The sequence below is a fragment of the Asterias rubens genome, chromosome 5, assembly GCF_902459465.1.
Source record: "Asterias rubens chromosome 5, eAstRub1.3, whole genome shotgun sequence".
NCBI classification, from domain to species: Eukaryota; Metazoa; Echinodermata; class Asteroidea; order Forcipulatida; family Asteriidae; genus Asterias; species Asterias rubens.
In genome coordinates, this window is record NC_047066.1 from 870,274 (window position 1) to 887,616 (window position 17,343).

Below are 17,343 nucleotides of genomic sequence, written 5' to 3' on the forward strand. Positions count from 1 at the left end.
ATATTTTACTTTTTATTGTGTTTTAACATAATCAATCAGGCAGACTAGAAAATAAACATTTGTATATCGTTTATTTTTATGTTTGTATGAAAGTTCAATTTCCATGTTTTGGGGCTGTAGTTTCTAAGAAGCCACTGGGGATAATCCTGGTTTGATATTTAAATTCATGCAAATCCAGGTTGTACAATTCTCAACAATTTAATGCTTTCTGCACATTTTATACAATCAAGTTATATACTCTTTGATGATGGCATTTACTTGAAGACATGAATTCGTAAACTTGTTTTTGGAATTTATTTCCACTTGGTCACTGTCTGGTTTGAACTGTTCTACGTTTTAGCTTCTTCTGACTGACATACTTTGACCTTTAGGACCATTTTCGTACCATGTAATATTATCATTTTCCCCCATTAATATTTCCATGAATGCTGCTATCATGTTTGGACTGTGAAAACATTTCTCATGTTAAGATTTTGACATCCATGTAATATAATCAATAAATTGCACACAATGTTGTAAAAATTAATCATGAATGATTAAAATCAAGACAAGTAAGAATCTTTGTGTATTTATTTCATTTGTTTAATTCCAATTCTGTTACAAAAGAAAGACAAAGAGACGGTTTGAAAAAAAATGTCTTGTAATATAATATCGTGAACGTAATTGTTGTTTTTTGTATAAGCAAGGGAGGTATTTTATTGCTTGAATGGTTACAACACGAAGTAGAGAAGACCCAATCACGTGGGGATACAACAAACCAAGTTAACATTAAAATACAGGATGACACGTGACGCCAGTTCCACCATTTCACTGGCAAGGATCGCTTGGGGTATACAAAGTACCATTGTTAGACCAACACATAGGAAAGCACTCTTTTTTCTTCTCTTTTTAATAGCTTTCTCTATCTCTAATACAAAGGCATTTGCCCACAGTCTCCTCAGATGTTGTAACCCTCTGGCATCGCTTCCAATACAGCCTGTCTTTCCAGCGCTGCTGCTTTGTATTCGTTGATATCGCACTCATTATTGGATGTCGTCTACCCAGCGCATCTTTAGTCGGCCCCAAATGAGCTGGATAATGTTTTTAAAGACAGGTCGTTTATCCGAATTGGCGGCTACAGCTAGCTATGGCTACTGCTCGATTTCTGTGACATCATGTGTTGAAGTATATGACGTCATTAGCAACAGTCGTAGCTCGTAGCCAAAGCCGCCAGTTTGGATACCGCCATCGATCATCTCAGATACTCAGAAATGACGACACTCCGAATTTAACGGAAATCGAAACCGGCGCGAAAATCAATCAAAAAATTGTGTAAAACCACCTTGCAGCTCTTATTGCTGATTCGAAAATGTGTGTTCGTTTCAGAGCTAGAGTGGGAGGCACAAAAGGCACCTAATGCCAAAGACCAGTATATGCGTAAAATAACAAACATGTGAACATTTTGGGCTCAATTGATAATTGAATTTGCATGAGAATAAAACACCCTTGTTGCTTTACTTTGTATGTTTTCAGGTGCATAATATTAATAAAGGGCTTCAGCTGAAGTCTTTTATTTTTTGAGTGAGAAATTACCTCTTTCTCAAAAACTATGTTACTTCAGAGGGAGCCGTTTCACACAATGTTTATGCTTTATCAACAGTTCCCACCAAGTAAGTTTTTATTAACAACTACTTCTTAGTAATTAACAATAGTGTCCAGTGTCTTTAAGAAATGGAAAGAACCATAACTAATATAAAATGCTATCTCGTTATGCATTAATCTAATTACTATGGCCTAACTTATGCCACTATATAATGATATTATTCAAATCATATTCATGAGATAATCTTTAAGCTCATTACAAAAACGATTATGTCAACAAGTTAACTCATTCAAAACCAATTTATATCTCTTCAATCATTAACCGATTTCATCTCCAGTATCCTTTGTGGGTTACAACTTGATACTGAAAATGTTATATCATCTTCCGATTGCAAGCCTGTGATCATAAAAATGGCTTTAAACCCCTATAAATACGCGCTCTGAGATGCCCGATGAGTTCCACTGACGAAAACGCCCACTTTTCACCTGCATGCTTTAACAGTCTTCCCATGGAGTATGGTTATCTACTATCACAGCCACTCCACTGATGCGTGTGTGACTGTGGCGGTTGCCTCGCCCATTCAGCGAAATGGCAGGCACGATGTACTTTCGGTAATTACTCCATAAATTAATTAGGTTTGCGGGTAAATTATAATAATCGAATTACCTCAAAAACTTACTTGGTAAGGAGATAGAGCAAGGAACAGTGTCCCTTGCTCTATGGTAAGGAGCACAGGTGAGGGTAGAAAACATTTGTGAGAAAGGGGTAATGTTTTCACCCAAACAATGAGATGGGCTTCAGGCATGAAGCACCGTTCTTTTCTCATGCACCTGAAAGCACATACTTCTATGCAAAATGTGTTTTCACCATTATTTTCTTGCAACTTTGATGACCAATCGAACTAAAATTCACAAAAAGTGTACCCTCTAAGAAGTAGGCCTTGGAAGTGTTCTTTGCAATGCCCCCTAGCGGAGACATTCGGCCGGGTATTGACTTACTCACTCAACGCATTGCCTGTAAAAACATTCATTTGCTTTGGCACATTTTATATTAATTTTATCCATAGGGATGATATGTCTGATTCGGGACCGAGATAACCCACAAATTTAGATTTAATTTTTAAAAAGCTACTTGTTAATGTTTGAGAAGTTAGGCCCTGATAAGCTTTTATTTAGGGTATTGCACGAAAGCATCCGTCATGATAAGTGATATGTTATTTAAAAGATTAAAATGAATTATTGTTGGGATCCATCCAAGTGCAAACATTAATTGTGTGTATGTTTTTCGTTTTGAAACACTATAATCTATGGGAAAAATTAATGACCAAACAAAATGTTTTTTAGTGAAAGATGGGCTAGTACATGTTGAAGATTTACAGCAATTTGTTGCCCTGTGTGCAGTAAAAACAAAAGGCCTCATTTTTTGCGAGTAATTGAAAAAAAAAGTTTTAATAACATTGAAATTATTACATTAAAGTAACACGTTGCCTTGGATCGGTCGAGTTGGTCTTTGAAAAGCGTTTTGTGACCGTTTGTTATAAAATGCATATGGTTAGAAAGATGATGTAAAAGTAGGATACAATGATCTACACAAATATGCCTCGAAATTGCGTGGTTTTCTTTTTACCTCGTCCAATAACACGGTCGGCTATTTATGGGAGTCAAAAGTTTGACTCCCATAAATTTAATGGCCGACCGTGATAGTTCGCGACGTAAAAAGAAAACCGTGCAATTTTGAGTGATACTTGTGTGGATCATTATATTCTACTTTTAAAACATCTTTCCAACCATATGCATTTTATAACAAACGGTTACAAACGCTTTTCAGAGACCAACTCAACCGATCCAAGGCAACGTGTTCCTTTAAAACTGTGCATAATTTCCAATCCTACAAGTCCAGATTTTAAGGGGGGGGGGTATTTGAGGGGCACATAGTTACGCTACTGTCTCAAAAAATCTTCTTCTACAATGCAACTCCATTTGGGTCTCTCTACCCGAAAACGTATATCAAGCAAGATGAGCACGTCATCGTCATGTCTAAGTGTTTCACAATTCCACGAAGATGGCACTTTCGCTTCTCGAGACCGTCTTTTCGAAATCAGAATCGAGAGTTATCTAACTAGGTCAGAATGATTCTAAGAAATTAGAAAGGAGGGGAAAATAGGGAAAAGTAAATTCAGTGCACTGAATATCGAATTGGAAGAACAAAATTAATATATAAAATAATTGTTGTATTATTACCGATGAGTCAAATAAATCAACAAATTAATCAGTCATAATAGATTGTAAAAGTAAATAATTCATAAATACGTACAACCCCCCCCCCCCCCCCCCAAAAAAAAAGTACTTTTTTTTGTCTCGATTGAACGAAACAAAGTTAAATATTGAGCGTGATTTTATGAATATGCCGATACTAACTGAACTGAGCTATCTATAGCTTTATGTTGGCGGTCTATTTTATGAATATGCCGATACTAACTGAACTGAGCTATCTATAGCTTTATGTTGGCGGTCTATTTTGTCGACATCTTTGTTTGGGTGCCAGTCAGAAGCCATACAACCGTTACATGCTGTGGTGTGTAAAGGTGGGTAAGCGTAAAGGGATTGCACCCAAGTTTGCAAAACAACATGGGAAGCGGCAGCCGAGGGTTCGCCTTAGAGGGATTCAAACACATAAAACGTTTCTCAGATTGCGTGTTCCAAGTACGGATTATTCCTCCCGTATGGACGTCACTCCGCTCCAGTCAGCAATAATGTCTACCACCTATGCTGAAATAAAATGTCCAAATGTTCGTTTTATTGTAATGTCTACAGTCGTTTATGTAGGATTAATACAATTGAACCTATCCGAAAATCGGTATAATAGGCCAGGCCTGTGCATTTCGCTGACACTAATGTATGCCTGACACACATCCCTAAATTGGTTCGCAGTATGTATATTACCCATGGCTGCAAACTCGTCCATGGAATGTGTTCCGTTTAAATAACAAAACTACAAAATACTGAACAAAACTACAAAATTATAGTTATTACAGTTTATACAAGTGAAATTTCAGATAAAAGGATTGTCTCACATTTGAACCATACACTCGCTCAGTGAAACATTACACTGCCAGGGATTTTACGCCGCTGAAATGCACTAATAACGAAATATTATGAAAGACTGCTCACAAAATATTATACGAGTGGTTATCATACCATGACGCCTTAGGCAATTGGTCAGGGGCATTAGTTACTGTTTGCCTTGGTTCGAATCTCATCTTGATCAGGTGGTTCCTTTTCCCCTAGACACCTGTCTGGCATTGTTAATTGATTGATCTTTTTCTCATCAATATTGGTTGATGTCTCCGAAGTTACACACCCAAGATAACTATTAAATACCGCATAAGTAACAATGACTGTACAGTAAATAGATTAAATAGTATATTAATTAACATTATTATTATGAACTATTTTTCTGGCGGACGTACATGATGTCTATTCTCTACTTTGCTGATCAAAATCAATCATGCAATAGCGCCCTCACGCAAGTTTTGTGTTCATCCGCTAAAAAAAGGGACATAGCTGGTACTCGGCGGTTTCATGGCTGTTTCAACGTAAAAATGGATATCAGTGAATGTGAAAGGAAGAGGAGTGTTTTCCTATTGGAAACCTAGATTCAAGCTTCTACTAAATTTACCATCAAATCTGGCCGATTTTAAGCCGTTTAGGGGCTCTGAACTCCCGGAATTGCCCCACCGAAGACGTGGGTGATTCTCTGGGCGTCTGTAGAGCCATTGTGAACCGGACATGGACAACGATAAGAAGAAATGTTCGCAGCGAACTCGCCGCCGTGAACGTGCACAGGAGATGAAGCAAAGACAAATGCAAATGCTTCAAAACGGTGAGCATAAATCTCAGGATAATGGAGGTAGTGGGGATGATGATGATGACGGCCCCCCACCCCCAAGGGGTGCTAGGGAAAGAACGAGACACCGGCTCAAGAGACGAAAAAACTCCCGTTCTAGCTCCAATGATGAGGATATAATTGACGGTTTTGCTATCTCCAGCTACACAACACTGGATGCTTTGGAGGTAAGTTTACCATTCAATGATTTTTCAGACTTAATTTTGCCCCTTTTGTGTATTGAAAAATTGAATGAAGTACTAACTTAAATGGTCGGTCTTACTCCGAATTGAAGCCAATTGAACTCGAATATCCACTTTCAAATGTTGGGATTTCCATAGGTTAGATCACTGACTGTTCAGTACCACTACAAACTACAGTCCAAACACTAACAGTGCGCAGTCAACAAAATAAGGTACGGAGCCCGGAGTGGTTGAAATTATTTTACACCAAGCCAAGGGGTAGGCCTATGATCAAGTTTATGTTCCTTTAACCCGTGTCAAATTTTAAGTAAACGATGACTGCAGTCCTAAAATGGCCAAATAGTTTTACGTCTCAAAAGAAAGATCAAGACGGACAACTGACCCAAGGAAATGACTATAAAAAAAAGGTGAACAGATCAAGCATCTGACCGGCTCATTATTGTGACTGGCCCAGTGTTTTGACCAACTATTAACCTTTTCTCATTTCAAGTTGTATAAAAGTTTGAATGCCTGTATTCCCTTTAAAAAGGTCATCGCAGTAATTGTTATCAACGGTCAGACGTAGGCCTATGTTTATATGTATCGTTCATCTTCGATAGACCATTGTGCCGTAACGTTTATAAAGTGTGTAAACTTAAGTCTAATTTTTATGGTCAATGAATCACATCCTATTCCATAATGACATTTAATTATAAAATAAGCTGTCGTAGGAACATTCATAAGAATTTTTGAAATGAATCATGTTCTAAGTGATGGATCACATAAATTGGACCAAAAACATGATGGGATTGTTCCAGTCTGATGATTTTATACCAATTGGGAGTAACTTAGGCGGGCACAGACGAAGGTATTAACAAGAATGTTCCAGGTGCTTAGCTTTGTAAGGTGGAGGAAGATTTGTGACTAGACACCTAGAACCACCACAAAGAATCCTATAGAATTTTGAAGGAATAACTAGAAATTTAGAAGGGCACAGAAATGACGAAGGAACCAAGAACCGCGCAGAAATGATTAGAAACCTAGAACTACAAAAGATTGACTAGAAATGTAGAACCATAAGGAATTACCAAAAACCTAGAACCACAACGGAATGACTAAAAAACCTAAAACTACACAAGATTGACTAGAAATCTAGAGCCATAAGGAATTACCAAAAACCTAGAACCACAACGGAATAACTAGAAACCTAGAACTATAAAAGATTGAATAGAAACCTAGAATCGTCAGGAATTACAAAAAACCTAGAACCACAAATGAATGACTAGAAACCTAAAACTACAAAAGATTGACTAGAAATCTAGAACCAATAAGGAATTACCAAAAACCTAGAACCACAAATGAATGACTAGAAACCTAGAACTACAAAAGATTGACTAGAAATCTAGAACCAATAAGGAGTTACCAAAAACCTAGAACCACAAATGAATGACTAGAAACCTAGAACTACAAAAGATTGACTAGAAATCTAGAACCAATAAGGAATTACCAAAAACCTAGAACCAAAACGGAATGACTAAAAAACCTAAAACTACAAAAGAGTGACTAGAAATGTAGAACCATAAGGAATAACCAAAAACCTAGAACCACAACGGAATGACTAAAAAACCTAAAACTACAAAAGATTGACTAGAAACCTAGAATCGTCAGGAATTACCAAATACCTAGAACCGCGAAGGAATGAACGACAAGAAACCTAGAACCGCGAAGGAATTACTAGAAAACTATAACAAAACCAAGCACCAATGAGGAAATGAGTACAAATCTGTAGAGCCATTCAAGAACGATGTGAAACCTAAAACAATTCAAGAATGACTTGAAACCTAGAACCATGTAGGAGTTGCTTTATACAGTGGATAAGAAGGGCACTACACACAATACACAAGTACAGAATAGTGCAATAGACTATGTATTTTTATAACAATAATTAAAAAACAATAACGATATTAAACCAACTAGAATTCAAAAACAGTTAAGGACTGAGAAATCAACTGTGAAGGGCCTGAGCACTATTCATGTAATTTCTTTTATTCAATTTATTAAAATGTTTGTCATTATTGGAATTTTGGCACACAACCAGTACGAGCCAGGAAAAGCATTGAGGCCATGGCTTGTTGCCCTCAAAAGTTTCCAATAGACTTTAAGATTTTCCAATGGAAGTGCCCTTTGGAAAATGAAAATGGCCATGCCCTCTTAAATATGAAATTCAAGGCCTGGACTTTAAGATTTTCCAGTAGAAATGCTTTATCTCAGGCTCTTTATGGAACCCAAACAAACAACAAACAACAAACCGGGTCCGATAACTACAAATCAATTAGAATACTAAGATTGAGAGAGATATTTGAAAATCAGTTTGACTAGCTCTCCACTGAACTTCAAACCTTGGCAGATGCTTATATCACTAAAAAAAGCAACATCATAATTAAATTGATTCCAAACTACATGTTTTCACATGTGAAACTGCATTGTCTGAAAAGTGCATTGACTTCTGCTCTTATTATAGTGTTTAAATCAGACCAAATATTCTTTACCAAAAAAGAAAGGGAACACAGAATGAGTCACAGGTAAGAACAAGACGTGGTCACCAAGATTCCCCCTTGTCTTGGCTTTGGAGGCCATGCTCTAGAACAAAATTCTTTAAATGTGCTGCTAGCCCAAACAGATTATGGTTTTGATGTAGAGTTGGGGGGGGGGGGGGGTTATGTTCACGGTTTTCATCAAAGTGTTATTTCTGAATAGCCGTAATATAGCTACATTTAGCTTGGCTGAAAGTCCCTGTGGGTACGTTCAATATGGGTATGCTGGCCTTTGCTTTCAGCTTTCAATACCGTGGTGATCAGTAAGTTAATTACACTGAATTAATGTTATAGAATTGATTCACAATTAGTGATGTTGATCCATTTAAAAAAAACACACGTCTGATTTCATTCACATTAATTGTCACCAAACTGGTTGGTGCTAAAGTTTGAGAAATTCTAACTTTGTTTTTGTTTTGATTTTTAGGACTATGCAAATTGCTCATACAAAAAAAAAAATGCTTTGAGAAAAAAAATTAGTTAGTGATGTTCAAGTCAATTTAAAAGTGCCTTACCCTTTTGTTGTTCTTGAATGATGATTTCAATGTATTGGAACAGGATACATTCTGACATTCAGAATTGAACAACATAATGGCCTTGAAATTATGCCTTGCATCATTGCCTAGGTAACTTAATGTCTTAGTTTTCATATACTATAGCATTAGTTAACCATATACCAAATAAAAGACAAAACTCCAAATCTCCCAAAATAATCAAACACAGTGGAGTATTTAATTAAACCAACCCTTCAAAGTCCAACTAGTATTGTTTGATTCTGTTGGGACTCTTGGAGTACTTGTACATTAACTGCTTTACATTGGATCAGACATACTGTACCACCTCAATCAGAGTCCAACAGTTTGGGTGTTCAGTTGGTGTTGGATTTTGTTAGTGCCAGGAAAGATGATCACCTTTATACTGTGTAACACATGTGGAAATTTGTGCGTATTTATGTTTTCAATCTTATCGATGTTGTACAAAACCCTTTTAGTTAAGTAGGATTTTTGGACATTAATCCATAATTATATTTAGCATGCAAAAGACAACATTGTCTTCATGTAATTTAATGGATCAATCTATGCGTGTAATAGATACTAAAATAAACGCTTATCTAATCACTTGATTGTAGGCTAGGTTATTTAAGTGGCATGGATCGCAGACCGTCACAACATTTCAAGGTTAATTAACGCTGTTTGTGAAGAGCTGTCCAGGGTCAGAGACTATAGTTTGTTCAAGTTCATTTCCTCTGTGGAATGGCACTGCTTGTTTCTCTATTGGTTGTTATCTTCCTCTGAGTTTGTTTGGGTTATGACACGGGCCCAAATTGAACCCAAATTTGTACAGGAATGGCTTAGATTTTTGAATGCGTTGAGCTCGAGAACTTTCTGTAGCGTTTCTGACATCCCAATCCTTTATGAAAAAGGGGGGGGGGGTTAGAAAAACATTGCAATATAGAAAAGTTGTGAATTACTAAGAATATTACCCCCCCCCCCCCAAAAAAAAAAAAAAGAGTTTCCCTCATTGTTAGATTTTGGTTGTCAACTTATATTAAGTGTTAAGTTTTGATTATGACCGACCAAGTTTGCCTAAAAGCAACTTAAGGAGAAAACATTTTGCACATTTCTTTAATTTGCTAGTGATTAAACATATCAGGAGTTAGTTTCAATGAAAGAACACACATTTGGTGATCTAAAGCAATTAGCATAATTAATAAATAGGTTTCGAGCTAAGTGTTATTGTATACTGTTGTTTTGGACCATTGAGGAGTAAGATAGGCCTACTTCCCTGTTTTGTTGAGAGAACAAATCTGTCGCCCTATTGGCCAGCAGCTCCAGGAAATTTGCTTAGTTTTACCATTGAGGAAATATCTTTTGCCCTTTAAATGTTGTCTGTGATAGCTTTAACATCCAGAAGGAGAGTTTCAATTCCTGCATTTAAGAGCTGCCAAGCAGTATGACATCTTGTTTGAATGATTAGAAGACGTCCTTGTAGGACCCACTGGAGTGGATTCAACCAAACCCCAGTAAATGATGAGTTTGTTACATCAATCAGATGCCCATTGCTGTTTGGAATTCAAATTAGCACATTATTGGCAATGTGTTGAGTAAACAAGTGCTTGGATGCCAGGGGTGTTAAATATAAACATGGTAGTACTTAAAAGCTATGTGACAAAATTAATATTATAATGCAGCGCTTTGTGTATGCTTACTATGTAGACTGTTGTAATCAGACAAACATTGAAAAACTCCTAGAAAAAAATAATGTCTAGTTAAATGTATAGGATCCTCGAAAATGTGTAAATAAATGAGGGAATATATAAAGGCAAATAGTTATCAATAAATGTAATGTAATTTTGCGTAAATACACTGTGGAAACCATTTGCTGTCACAGGAAGAGGGAAAAGGAAATAACGATTTAGACTATCATCATCAGTGATGTTGATGACTTTGGTGACTTAAAAAAAAAAATGCGTAAACCCATCTCTGTGTATCCTTACTTGTTTAAAAAAATAGTTTTTCTTGCATTTTGAAATTTGCATTTCAAAATTGGATCCCATTCCTCCTGAGAAATCACGGCATTGTTTGTCGAGTCTGACGTAGGACTACCATCTGGTGATCCATTGCACCGTTTAGAATAATTCTTCTTGGGATTTATAAAAGATTAGCCTAAAAGTTGTCAGCGGTTTTTTTTTTGTTCCTCCTGTTGTCTTGTTTTTGATCTTCGAGCTGGAAAATGTTTAAACAAAAAGAAATGGGTTTGTGTAAACGAATTATAATGTGTAAAGAAAAATTAGGAAAATGGGACAATCAGAGACATTTGGTGGCTTGGGTCCTATCCACATAAATTTGGTTCTTAAGTTCTTGAGCCAGTGGAACAAAATGCATGTTGCTTGGAGAGTTTTTTTTCCCTCACACTTCACAGCTCAAGTCTGGATACATAAATTACAAACATTCCTCCCAAAGTGCACACCTTTAACAATCCCAGGGTAACCACATCCAGCGATCTTGAGTAATTCCATCCTGCAGTAAATTCCAGAGAGAGATTGAGGGAGTTTGTCCAAGGTACAGGTACATGTAGTGGAGAGAGAGAAAAAGAGAGCCAGTAGTTTTTGTTGGAGGTGGTTGGTGCACTCAGGGTTGGCACTCTAGTGATATATTGAGATTGAAGTGGTAAGCCATTGTTGTCACCCAGGCTGCTGTACTTAATGATTGAGTGATTGTGTTTACTTGGCTGACTCTTGATTCAACCAAGGAGGGGGGGGGGGGGGGGGTTCCCAAAAGAATTTGACAAAGAGATTAAATGTTGCCCATTCTTGGGGGCACATAAAGCGCAATTCCTTTCGCTCTGTTTTCCCTTCTTTATCTTTTCCATCAAAGGTAAGAAAGTGATGATGGAAAGCTTTTCAGATAGGATCATTATTTGGCATCTTTTAATAAGTGATGTACAAATGGGTAATTTGCAACTTTGGTATGATAGTTATTTGACACCTGCTATTATAGCCAAGGGTAAATTTGCTCGTAGTTTTCCAGCGAAGGTGGAAATTCCCGTCTGGGAAGCTTTCATTTTCAATGCAAAGAGGATAATTAAAAAGGTGACAAATTTACGCTAATAGAAACTAGATTCTGCAAAATGATAAATGAATAAAGGAAATGCTCGGTTAAGTTTTTGTAATATTGATAGTTTTCAGTCCTTACCAAATTACTAAGGTTTTGTAGAGTTTTCCCTCCTACATCCATTGGTTATTGTTGAATTGAAAAACATTATCTTCTGATCTCTGGGTTAAAGAGCTATTGCTTCTGAGGTAGAGCAAAATGCTGACTGCATTTTGCTCTGCTACTCTAAAATCATCGTTTGCTCCTCAATAATTAGCATTCTGTGTGCACAAAATCTGTTACAGCCATTGGACACTTTCGGTAAACAGTATTGTCCAAGGCCCACATCACAACTTATATAAAATAACAAACCTGTGAAAATTTAGGCTCAATTGGTCATCGGAGTCGGGAGAAAATAACAGGAAAACCCACCTTTATTACCGCACATTTCGCCGTGTCATGACATGTGTTTAAAATAAATCTGTAATTCTCAATATCGAGAATTGATATTGTTTTAATGTTTTCTCTAAAAGTAAAGCATTTCATGGAATAATATTTCATGAGAAGTCTTTCACCATCACCTTCTGTAAACCCTGTAAGTTAGTTGTAAATCTGTGAATTTTTTTTTCTGTTCCGAAAGCAAAGTGTCCAATGGCTTTAAGTCAAACTATTTTGCTATGCAAAATTGCTGGATGCAATCATTCCCTCTGAGTGTTCTTTGCTTCATGCTTTACTTTCATAACTGAAAAAAAAATCACTGAAGAGAAATTAGACCTAGTATTTCCTTGAAAATCTCAAATTGTAGTCTAACAATTGTATCTCCCCTTTAACGGTAACCGCAACCTTTCATCCCAATTATCTGTAACTCATTTGAGATTGACCTTTGAAAAATACAATCTGATTGTTGTAGTTGTGAGTTATTACTGGTGATAAATGATAACAAATGACTGATGGTGGATTGGAAGTGGAATGATGTCGCTGTGCTGGAGTGTGTCTCAGTTTAATTTCCCAGTGGCTGTCATGCCGGATATGGATCTGTATTGGAGTGTGTAAATCTTCTAAACTATGACCACAGAAGAGCTTTCTTTAGTAACAAATTTTCTGTTTGTAGCGAAGCCTCTTACCAAGAGGGGCTTTTATCCTTATTTGGGGCAAACTTGGAATAAAAAAACTTGAAAAAGCACCCTACCAAAATGACATATGATTGATATCAGTAAACATTGTTTCTGAAGTGTTCTCTGCTGACCGTACTACAATTTCTAGGGAGCATCCAAATGTGTTGAACTGCAGTGACTTGCGGCTGTGGCTACTGCCAATGGCTGCAGATGGCAAAGTTGAAGTAAAGCCTAAGCAGTTATCTTGCTGTAGCCACAGCCAATCTAGATTCAGTTCAGATGTGGTCCTAAGCACCCTTCTTTTCTGCTAAGCAGTGAAAACTGCCTTTAAGTTTTAAGTGACTAACCAGCAGGACTAGTTTAGTTACAATGTAGCTTTCCATTATACTAGTCCCGAACATTATCACTTGTCTAATTAAACAGGGATCCATGCTTTTCCACACTGAATAGCCAGCTCAGCGGAACTAGTTGGAGTTAGTTTAGGCTGGTCCTCTGATGTTTTAAAATTATATGTAATCATTTGGCCAGCACACAAACTGTTAAGGGAGAACAGTTTTAAAAGCAACTCTATAATATGTTAAAATAGATAGTTAAATTTGCATCGGGGATAACGAATATTAATTTCGGTTTTTACCCATATCGATGTGCTTTAGCAATGTATACTTAGTACTTTCCAGAGTCCTGTGAACACATATTACAATATAAAATGTTGTTTATGAAAGTAGTATCCATGGTCAGGGTTAGATTTAGAATTCCCAGCAGCAATGCTATTCAGATTAACCCTTGTACTAGTGTTGTTGTTGCTTGTCTACATAGTCACAAAGTATTGCTTCCGTTTGTTGACGTGTTCAGTGTCGGCTCACAAACAGATCTATGAAGAGAACTGTCAATTTTCCTTCTTTTGTGATTGAATCGTCATGCAGAAGGCCACACAATCATTGAAAAGTGAACCACCCCCACCCCCCAATGCACCGTGGATAATTTTGTGTTGAACACATTGTTACGCTTGTCCCATTTCTTCTATTGACAACACAGACTGAAGTCAGGACAAGTGATGAATCTGATCGCTGCTGGCAGTTTGGGCTCAGTCCAATGGTGAAAGGCGGGGATAATTTAAATGAAAATTGTGGCATCGCAAACGAGCATCTTCCAAGGCCAAGCTGGGTCCTGCAGGTGTAATACAAACCATGTGATTCGGTTGCAGCAGCACCGGGAGAGTAGGATGTTTTGACCCAGTTGTTACTAATCATCAATTCATGCATTTAAGAGGAGGCCACAATACCAGCACATGAGACTATCTTGAGAATTGGCTGAAATAAAAAACAAGTCCTTCCTCTGCAAGATATCATTTTAAATGACTAACCTTCTCGTGTGGGTCATGACAACTCTTAATGGTTAAATGCACAATTTGGTGTGAGAAGAGCACGCTACAACAATTCATGTTTTCAGCTGGAAATAATCCATGAAGATTCAAGTGACCAAGTTCTTGCATTATTGAGAGTTAACGGTCTAGAACACCTTTAAGGCCGTAGGGGCCATTTCCTATGGCCAATGCCTCCATTTGTAACCCTTCAAAGGCATTTTAGATGCTCCTTTTGTCATTTTTAAGAACTGGAAGTTTCTATTTTAAAATGGCCTAGCCCTGACAAGAATGTACGAGCATCTACCTCCATGGTACGAGTGACAACATAGAGAGCTAAGACTGTATTTCTGTTGACAATTTGGACTTCAGGCCACACTTTCACCCACCGATGTCTTGAGGCATTCAGCAAGGTTTGGTTATTCATAATATAACACTCTAATAAAGAACCCATTGGCACACTGAGTAGATCCACAAACAACTTTTTTTTTTATGTTGTTTTTTGATATGCAGATTACCCCTGAAGCTTGTTTTTGTAAAGTGGTGTTTTTAAAGCCATTATTACACTTTCGGAACAGAAAACAAAATAAAAGTTCACAGATTTACAAATAACTTACAGGGTTTACAGAAGGTAATGGTGAAAGACTTCTCTTGAAAAATTATTCCCTGAAATGCTTTACTTTTTGAGAAAACGTTAAAACAATTATCAATTCTCGATATCAAGAATTATGGATTTATTTTAAACAACCATGACTTGGCAAAACATGCGCAAAAACAGGGTGGGTTTTCCAGCTATTTTCTCCCGACTCCGATTACCGATTGAGCCTAAATTTTCACAGGTTTGTTATTTTATATTAAGTTGTGATACACGAAGTGTGGGCCTTCGGACAATACTGTTTACCGAAAGTGTCCAATGGCTTTAAGTTCATATAAATCTAAATAAAAGGAAAATGTATTAATGAATAATGATGATAATTATTTGACTGTAAATGTAGCTGTTCACTCCAATTCACACTAAATTTCAAAGAGTTGCTAAACAAACAAATTCAGTGAGCCATTGTTGAGCAGAATTATTTTGCACGACACTGTTGACAGAAACACCAAGCAAAAACCTCAATCATAAAATCAAACACAAACAACTCTCAATGATGATTGGTATTGGTACTGGCAACAATTTTTCCCCTTGTTTTATACTTGATCAAATGATCATAACATATAAAAAAAAAACATCCTTGATGAACTATCTTGTGTGTTTTGTTTCTTCAGCAGGTGTTTAATTTTCTTCTTCTTCACATGATTAAAGACAGTAATTAAGACCTATGATGCTTCACAGTTATTCCATCTATGTCTGTATGTATCAAAGATTTCACCTCGGACTCTACTAGCATATGATGACGACTTGCAGCGTCCATTATACGCACATCGATCAGAACTAGGTCAATCAGGCCATTACGACCCCGCATGCTCAATGTTTACCCCTCGCAACAAATCAATATTATGTAGAATTTGACTTCAATTATTTACTCTATCCTCAGCAAAGAGGATCAAAATGGCTTTCCCTGTCCTTGTTTACCCCCATACATAACAAATTGAAAAGTGTCACATGGTTTTCAGTTTCAACTTCCAGCACAGTGGACAAAATATATTTTACCCCCAACGCTTCTAATGTAATATACATTTCCCGTACATATCGAGAATTGATAATTGTTTAGTGTTTTTTTCAAAAAGTAAAGCATTTCATGGAATAATATTTCAAGAGAAGTCTTTCACCATTACCTTCTCTAAACCCTGTAAGTTATTTGTAAATCTGTGAACTTTTATTTGTTTTCTGTTCCGAAAGTGTTTAATGGCTTTAAACAGATTTGATAAGTTCATCTCGATGTTGAATAACCCCCTTCGGAAATTGTTAACAAAAAATCAATTAAGGAACATCCAGAAAGTGGAGCATTGTTAGTCTTTTTGGAAAGTCCTATGTGTATTCAGGTGTGCTGTTTCATTGTTAAGTCATCAGACATGGTATGTGTGGTTTTCATACATGGGTGACTTTCAGTACAGACAATGAATGCATTTTGTGTTATTGAGCGGATTCTTTTATTAGGTACTTTTCAGTGCTTTTGTGATCCAAATTTTTAGTTTCCCTGGGAGATTTCAAATCTGGTTGACTGTGTATGATATGTGATTGAATTTTCAAGTCAAACCAAACCTACTTTTCATGGGTGGTTGGTTGAGAAATGATGAAAAATGAGATAACATTACTTTGACCTTTTTCATACAATAAACGTTAAAAAGTGTCAAGGAAAAAGTTAATGCAAGAGTTAACAGTTATATATCCAGAGATACCAACATACACGATTTGGGCGTAGCAAATACGATTTCGAGCTGTGACTACGACGCTACGATAATACTCAACAAAACACGCTAAACAAGCCGCCCAATATAATTTTATTAAATCGTACAATACATGCAAACAACGAATGAACTATTTAGTGGAAATAAAAATTAAGAAAAATATCAAAACAATTGTAACAGAAAAGAAAAAAACACTTTTAATTTTAGAACGCAGTGTTGAATAATAGCGGCGAATTCACTCGAACAATTCACTCGAACAATTCACTCGAACAATGTACGTGTCTCGACGTAATGATTGTTGCGTGCCCTCCCCCGCTGGCTGGCCGGCTGAGTGTGCATTTTTTACGCTAGTGCATTGCTGCAAGATCGTACCCATCTCTATTACACGATGGGGAATAGTGCACACGTGCGTGGGGAATGAGGTTGTGTGTGAGCTAACGTGTCACAGTTACCTCATCCTCTTGTATCCACTATTATTGTGCCCAAGCTGTCTGTACTTGTACTTCATCGAAGCTTGGCAAAAAAAGTACGAAATAATGGCGACAAAAAAAGGAGACCTTCTGAACAAAAATACCTTCAACTAAGTGGCCTGTGAGGTCTAAGCTAGACAGTTTCCATGTTTTCCTACCAGTAATTGTAGCACCGATGTCCAGACAATGCCCAAAATACGGACACGTATTTTT